The sequence below is a fragment of the Euprymna scolopes genome, chromosome 8 (assembly GCF_053919585.1).
Source record: "Euprymna scolopes isolate OS-2025 chromosome 8, ASM5391958v1, whole genome shotgun sequence".
NCBI classification, from domain to species: Eukaryota; Metazoa; Mollusca; class Cephalopoda; order Sepiida; family Sepiolidae; genus Euprymna; species Euprymna scolopes.
Window position 1 is genome coordinate 35372293 of NC_136489.1, and position 9234 is coordinate 35381526.

Consider the following 9234-nt stretch of genomic DNA (forward strand, 5'->3'; position numbering starts at 1 on the left):
TTCAGCAAGACCTTGCCCGGGTGTTTGGATGTGTATGTAAGCAAAAAAAATAGAAGAAAATTGGTAGTAGGATGAATGGATCGAACACGTACCGCAAAGGAGGAAAAGAACGATGTAAAATCTACCGTTTATTCTGTTACGACAGCCGCCGCACCGTAACCGACATTTTAAAAAATTAAGGCTAGACAATCTAATGGAGGGGATAACTTTTAAATATATGGGCAGAAAAGGTGACACCCCCTGTATAAAAGTATATAAAGAGGGGGAAGATATTAATGTTTTTAGCCAATTTTTCGATATTTGTCGTCTGAAAGGTCGAACTTTAAAACGATACTGATCTTGTAAAATCCGTTGCCTCTATTGAAAGTGTAAGGCAGACGTGACAACAGAAATACATGCATATATTTATAAATTTGTAACAAAAATTTTCGACCCAAACTGATGAAAAAGCTTGCCCTATTTAAACCTTTATATAAAATTTCAAATATTTAGACCATAAATTGACTGGGTAATTAAGAAGAGACCGCAGAGCTCAATTAAAAAAAATTGTCCCCAGTTATGTCTCCTTAAAATTTATTGTTTTGGGCTCAAATCGAGTTATAAAGTAAGATCAATGTCCAAGAAACCTATATCTAAAATTTCAAGTGATAGACCAACATTGTCGGAGGAGTTTTGTAGAGTTCTCAAATATCTGTGCGTGAGGTCGCCAAGCAAATCAAAAACCTTGATTCCAGTAAAGTAACTGACCATGATGGCATTCCAGTTATAGTGCTTAAAAAGCTCCAACCAGAACTTGCCCCCATACTTAGAAAACTGTTAAGCGTTGCCTTAAGGAGAAGTGCTTTACACCACCCTGGAAACATCATCAGTATGCCCTGTATTTAAGAATTCAAGTGAAAAGTCATCTCCCTCTCAGTACAGACCAATAAGTATCCAGTGTGTAATGAGTAAGTTGTTGGAATCTATATTAAATAAAGAAGTATTTAACCACCTCGACATAAACAGCCTTCTTAGTAACACGCAATACGGTTTCCGCTCTGCAGGATCTACAGCAGATATGTCAACGGCTTTATCGCATATGATTAGGGAATCTCTTGACAGAGGTTTCCTTTCCAGGGCAATTGCTCTTGACATCTCGAAGGTCTTCGATAAGGTATGGCATAAGGGCCTTTTTCACAGGATTTTCAGCTACGGTATTACTGAAAATGTTTTCTCAATGATTAAATCATTTCTCTCCGATAGATTCATAAGAGTATTGGTTGATGGGTAGAAATCAGTGACCCACAGTATTAATGCTGGTGTCCCCCAGGGGTCCATCCGGGGCCAAACTCTCTCTCATTCTCTCTCATATGATCTTCAGCACGTGGTACATGTGGGGAAGAGGTGGCTGGTCACTTTCAATGCATACAAAACCAAGCTTCTATCTTTACATCATCAATGCACTGATCCCCATCTGGCATCAATTGAAATGGATGGTTATCGTTTTGGACAGGCTCCATGTTTGGACAAGCTTCTGGGAGTGACCTTTACTCCTGATCTGAAAGGGAACTCGTACATCATATCTGTTGCCAGGGACGCTTGGAAAATAGTGGGGTCCTTCTACCGCTCAAAAAGATATATCACTACTGATGCAATTCTCTATCTTTATAAAAGCCAAGTACGTCTAATGATGGAGTAGAGCTGCCACATCTGGGCAGGAGTTGCTAAAAACAACCTATCCTGCCTTGACAGAGTACAAAATAGACTTCGTGGTTTAATTGGGGATACCCTTTTTTGTTCCCTGCAACCTCCCTCCAACAGAAGAGACCTTGCAAGCCTCTTTGTTTTATCGCTATTTCCATGGCAGGCACTCGTCTTAGCTCCAATCCATCGTCCCCCGTCGCCAATCTTTCACGAGAAACACTTGTCTGGCTGAAACTACTCTCAATAATGTTACCCACTCTTTATCACTTTCTCAATCCAAACATAGATTCCATGAGCATAGCTTCTTTCTTAGAACTGCACGCAAGTGGAACTCTCTGTCGCTTGCCTGTTTCCCACCTGACATCAACTTGGACGTCTTCAAGTCCAACACAAACAAACTCCTGACAATGCGTCCCCTTAAGTGAGACATTCTACCAAAACCCATAGTACTTATGATTACTACAATACTATCTCATTGATTACTGTACACGTTATAGCCCGTATCACTGAGTGGCCTTTGGGCCTTGATAAGTGGTGACTCCCATGTAAAAAAAGGTCGGATCGTTGAACTTTGACCCATTAATCGCCAAATCCCTTACCAAAAATCGATCACATCGATTACCCAAAATCTCAGTACACTGTATATCAAAGTACGAGTCTGTAGACTAAAAATTAACAGAGTTATTGCGTAGGGAAATGTACACAGTCACAGACACACACACACAGACACGTTCACTTTTTTATATGCAGTAGCATTTCACCCCGGCGTTTCCAGGGTGTTTGAAGGTGGGTGCTGAGCAAGAAAAAAAAACGCCAATTTTTATAAAGTTTGACCCCTATTATTAGTCCTTAACAATTATTGTTTTGGGCTCAAATCAAGTAAAGTTAGATCTCTGTTCCAGGAACCAATATCTAAAATTTCAAGTGTTCAAACCCAAAATTGTCGGAGAAGTTTGGTAGAGTTCTCGAAGGTCATATTGTTTAAATTTAACCCCTTAATTTCCAAATTTCTGGCCAAAAACCAATCTCATCGATTCCCCCAAATTGCAGTACCCTGTATACCAAGTTTCGAGTCTTTCGACTGAAAATATACAGAGTTATCGCGTAGGGAAATGTACACAGACACACACACAGCCACACATACATGTTTCACTTTTATAGATAGACAGATAAGATACGAGGCCACACTATTTGCCAATAAATTTGCAGCAAATTCTACCCTATTCGACAATGGCAATCACCTCCCTGCAGTTCATCCTATAACAGGCAACACGCTATGCAACATACACCTATCAGTGCGTAAGGTCGCCAAGCTAATCAATACCTTGATTCAAGTAAAGCAACTGGCCCTGATGGCATTCCATTTACAGTGCTGAAAAAGCACCAACCAGAACTTGCCCCCATACCTATAAAACTGTTGAAGCGTTACCATTACCGACCAATAGTCTCCTATGTGTCATGAGTAAGTTGTTGGAATCTATATTAAATAAAGAAGTATTCAACCACCTCAAAAGAAACACCATTCTGAATGACATGCATTAGGGTTTCCGCTCTGCAAGATCTATAGCAGATGTGCTAACGGTAATACCACATAGGATTAGTAAATCTCTGGACAAAGGTTTCCTTTCCAGGGCAATTGCTCTTGACATATCGAAGGCCTTCGATAGGGTATGGCATAAGGGCCTACTTCACAAGATTTTCAGCTATGGTATTACTGGAAATGTTTTCTCAATGATTAAATCATTTCTCTCCGATAGGTTCATAAGAGTACTGGTTGATGGGTAGAAATCAGTGGCCCGCAGTGTCCATCCGGGGCCAAACTCTCTTTCTGATCTACATCAATGATCTCCCAAAACACATACTTCAATCATTCGTTGACTTCTATGCTGATGACACGACCATCTATGGCAACACATCAAAGGTCGTAAATGACAAAGTTCTCTCAAATTCTCTCTCTCCTCTGGTCTTCAGCGCGTGGTACAATAGGGCATAGGAGACTGGTCACGTTTTATGCATTCAAAACCGAGCTTCTCTCTCTACATCATCAACGCACTGATCCCCATCTGGCATCAATTGAAATGAATGGCTATCGTCTTGGAGAGGCTCCATGTTTGGACAAGCTTCTGGGTTTGACTTTTACTCCTGATCTGAAATGGAACACATTCATCAAATCTGTTGCCAGGGACGCTGGGAAAATAGGGGGATCCTTCTATAGCCTCAGTAGATATCTCATTACTGATGCAATTCTCTATCAGTATTAAAGCTAAGTGCTTCCAAGGATCGAGTACTCCTGCCACATCTGGGAAGGAGCTGCTAAAAACAGCCTATCCTGCCTTGACAGAGTACAAAATAGGCTTCGTGGCCTAGTAGATGATGCCCTTTTCTCTTCCGTTCTTTATCTCTCCCTCAGAAGAGACCTTGCGAACCTGTCGTTGGTTTATCTTTATTTCCATGGCGAGTGCTCGTCTCAGCATCAATCTCTCGTCCCCCCTCGCTGATCTTTCACTAGAATCACCCGTTTGGCAGAGACTACTGTCAATAATTTTTCCCACTTTTTATCTGTGTTCCTAAATCCAAACGTAGAGCAGAGCTTCTTTCTCAGAAATTCACGATTGTGGAACTCTCTTCCTTTCGCCTGTTTCACACCTGACTACAACTTGCTTGTAATCAAGTCCAACATAAACTAATTCCTGACAAAACGGTCTGGTAAGTAAGACACTATATAAATCTCCAATACTAATATTTACTACAAAACTGTCTAATTGCTTACAGTACACGCAATAACCCTTATCCCTGAGTGGCCTCCGGGCCTTGAAAAGTGGTGACAACCATGATATATATATATATATATATATATATATATATATATATATATATATATATATATATATACGTAAATATACTATATATGGAAACAATTTTTTTGTTTACTGCACACTTTTTACGCAAATATTTTGCAAGTATACATCATGTAGAATATCTGCATGAATATAATTACACATAATAGTTGACTAAAGATGGTCATCTCATAAGAAAACCGAAAAAAAACTAATTGGGAATTAATTAAAAAGAATGTATAAAGAATATGAAACTTAGCTAGATCTTTTGCTATTGAATGCAATTCTACGGCCCATATATATATATATATATATATATATATATATATATATATATATATATATATATATATATATAAGAACTTTAAATTGTGTTTTAATACATAGAAAAGAGGGTTTTTTTTAATATGAATATCAATTTACACAACAGAGAAACGAATTCATAGGAGTATAGATAGATACATACATATGTTGCTGAAATGTAGATAACTTTATTGCGCTGTGTTAACACGTGCAAACACACGTGCACAAACACACACGTGCACACACGCATACACGTGTATATATATATATATATATATATATATATATATATATATATATATATATATATATATATATATTAACAGAGCAATTTATAAAAAATACTTTCAGTTAAATTTATCGTGTATATAATTATATTGTTGGAATTTATGACGTGCCCCTCTTGTCCTCTGTTAGCTCTTTATATATTTTTTGTGTTGAAATATAAATTTATATATTTGCGTGGTCATATATATATATATATATATTATCGAAATGACGTTTCACGCAGTGTGCTCTTTCAACCAACGTATAAGTTAGGATGTTCATGTTTTAAAATAAGAAAAATTTCCATTGAGTATTATCATCAAGGGGTTAAATAGATGCAGAAGCTTGCATCATTAAGATAAATAAGTATTTTGTCGTTAAAAAATCATTTATCGTCGTCTTGATTTAATAAAATGAAAATTGTCCGAGAAAAAAAAATTTACTCTGTAGACAAGCAAGAGGTATTATACTGATCGTACTAACACTGCGATTGTAGTATTAACATACGATAATATCCTTGCTCATGCAAAGAAAATGTGATTATACACGGACAAATATTTTTTCAATGATTTACGAGGAAAATATTTTTTACTCAAATAATGTGAAGAAATCCATATTGTATATCACAATGATCAAAACATATGGATAGTTCATACCAGTACTGCTTGTATTCTGTTACTTTCACATTTAAAATACTCCTAATAATTCCCATAATTATATATATATATATATATATATATATATATGTATATGTAATTATATATATATATATATATATATATATATATATATATAAGTATTTATATACTTATATATATAATATAGTATAATATAATATAATATAAAGTTGCGTGTGTGTGGGTGTGTGGGGTGGGATTGTCTGGTCAGGAATAGGATCCCATATGGTTGACTATTTTAAGAAAACTGGTTACATATTTTGGTAGAATATGTATCGAGACACATGCCATTAATATTGTGGAAATAAAAAATGTAAAAATTAAGAAAAATGCTCACAACGGTTTAAGATAGAGATATACATAATACGATTTTGATAAGGATGTTAAATAGGTATGGTATAATAAAGTTATGGGGTCTGCAGTCGCGCCTGGCCTCCAAAGAAAGGAAATAGACACACTCTTTAATAAGGCCTTTTCATATATATCTGTGTAAGTATATTTGATAATTATGTTTGAGTTTGAAGAAATACGGTATAATAAAATTATGGGGTGTTCGTTCGCACATGACCTTAATAGCATGAAAATATGACACAAAGTTTAAAAAAGTTTTTTTTTAATATAGATCCACACGATATTGTGATAAGTGCTTCAGTGTGAACAGGTATGGTATAATAAATTATGGGTGGGGTTTATCTATTTTATATTTATTTTCATCATATTTTGCTTTGGTTTTGATACCCCCAAATCGAAGCTATCTCTTTACAACCATTCCTTTTCATAATCTATCATACCTTCCTAAATCAGAGTCAATTTGTCCATTTTCTTTAAGCTGTTTTTGAAGCCAGTCAACGACGAGTACTTTTTCTAGTATATATATATATATATATATATATATATATATATATATATATATATATATATATATATATATATATAGATATATAGATATATAGATATATATATATTATCGTTGGGTATATACACATATATGTATATATTACTGTTGTGGGGTACAAATGATTCCTATATGAGAACTAAGTAGAACCACTGGTTTCAAATACCAAAGGGAATATACCATGTTTAACCGCATGCTTCGAACACATTTTCACCTACCACTTTAGTGGCTCCTGTATTCTTTATGATAAATACATATTATATTTTATACACTTTATACTCATTGGGGTTACTTTCATCTGCAACCCCTCGCAGCTGTCTACAACAACTGCCTGACGAGGACGATTCAAGAACTTCCCGGATCAACTTACCATAATTGCTAACAATTTACTGATGAATATTCGGGCAACGAATTCACGCAAAAAACCACCATGGGAAAACAGCATTTGACGACGAAAATGATTCAAGAAAAAAGAACGCAAGGTTGATATTCTAAATAATTATATCCTACACTTGGGGAAAATTCAAAAATTCTAAAATTCAAGAGCATTTATTTTAAAAAGGTAGTTGAAGAACGGTAAGAACAAGGTTGGGAAAAATAACATTCGAGCGTAACAAATCCACAAAGACCGAAGAAATAGCACTTCGGAAAACGAGAAAAAGTTTTGCCGAAAAAGGATTTTCAAAACGTCGTCAAAGCCTGATCTGGCCGTTAAAAATCTGCTAAAACGTAAACTACGAGCTGAGACAGAACTCATGAGACGAATTGCTTGTAGAATTATTACTACTGAATTGACAAAACGAAGTTTTCAGTAAGTACGAAAAAAATATTTGTCTTTTTTAAAAAAAACATGTGTTGGTAATATGTCTTATGCTTAAAAGGTATTAGCGTTGTAAAAATAAAAAAAAACTCCTGCAAAAGTAAATGACAGTATATTTTATTTTAGTGGATAAAGCGAGTATTCACAAACACATTCACAAAAAAAAACATGGAACTTAAATCCGATTAAAATAAATTTTTCACTGCATGTCGAATATAACAAAAAAAAAACGATGCAGCTAAACACGACAAAAAGTGTTAAGGAGAATAATACATTCTTTTTCGCACAGAGATCAAAAACTATAGTCAATAGAAAATAAATGCTATAGACTCCTTCAGAGATGAGTAACGTTTTCTTTCTCAGGAAAAAAGAAAAAAATCTTTTGGATCAACATGAAATTGAATCCATTACCTACACGTTACGAAACTTGAAAACTGACAAACGAAATCAACTGCTTTCTCTATAAATACAAAAGGCAGAACTATTTTCTCAGACAAATTTCCACACGAGGAAATAAATACATGAAAGACATATTCGTTAAATAACCAGGTACGAATTTTGTAAAGGTTGGTTTTCTCTAGAGTGGGTATTATAGGAAAAGTAAATGAACGAATAGGGTTGTTTCTAAAAATCAATTTTGCTATTAAATAATTCCAAACTGTCGAAATAAATGGAGGAATTTGCAAAATCAATTTCAGAAATGGTATAATTTCGAACAAAGTCAACAATTAGATCTTGAATAAAGGTTCCGAGAGGATCAATTGGCAATACAGAAACAAAACGAAGAGAAACAGGTAAATTTATTCAAATATTTCGAGAAAAAACACGGAGGAGAAAAGAAAAATATGACCGAACAAATATTGGAATAGCAGTTAGATTTAATGAAATTCTTCGGCGAAAAATAGGAAAGTGAACGGAAAGAAATGAATGACCAAATAATGGAATTGAATAAATTACATTTAGGACAACAAAACCAGTCAGATGATAAAATGGGTTTGATAACGCAAGTTTTAGTGAATCAGAACATCGGAGGAGAAATCAGCACGGCTTTTCCCCGAAATCTGGACAGCTAATGATACATGTTACTATGCTTCTGACGAAGACCTAACGTTTGAGGAATATTTCCGAAGATTTGAAGACATTTTTTTAAGTTATTGCAGTGCAAGCACTGATCAAAAGAAGTTTCGTCGGGTTAGGGTTAGAATATTTCCCAAGTGTTTTCTCCCAAAAGCTTGGTTGCTTAAAAAAAATTATGGCGAAATGGGAATTGCTGGACAAAGCAAAACCAATATCCAAAAAGCTACGGATCGTACCGTTAGCTTCGAGGAAAAAATTGAAAAAGAATGTGAAAGACTAGTTAACACGGGGTTTAACCCCTATTAACCATAGTGAGCTGGCAGCCCCCACCGTATGATTGAAAATAATTTAAAGAGGTCACGTTATGCACAGCATTTTCAACCGGATTGAAAGGACCGTCACTACCCGCAACCAAACCCAGAGGAAATATTCGCTAAAGTGGCGGAATTTTTTCTCCAAAATAGACTTAAGTGAGGCGTATCTTCAAATATCACTAGAAGCAGAAACTCGACACTTTTGTGTATCTCAACGCACAAATGACTTCATGAATTCAATAGACAAGCATTTGGTATAAAAGTAGTACCTGCAATTTTCCAACAGGTAATTTATACATTGCTATATATATACAAGTATTTTACGGTTTCACATTCAAGGAAGACAAATGCGATTTTTTTG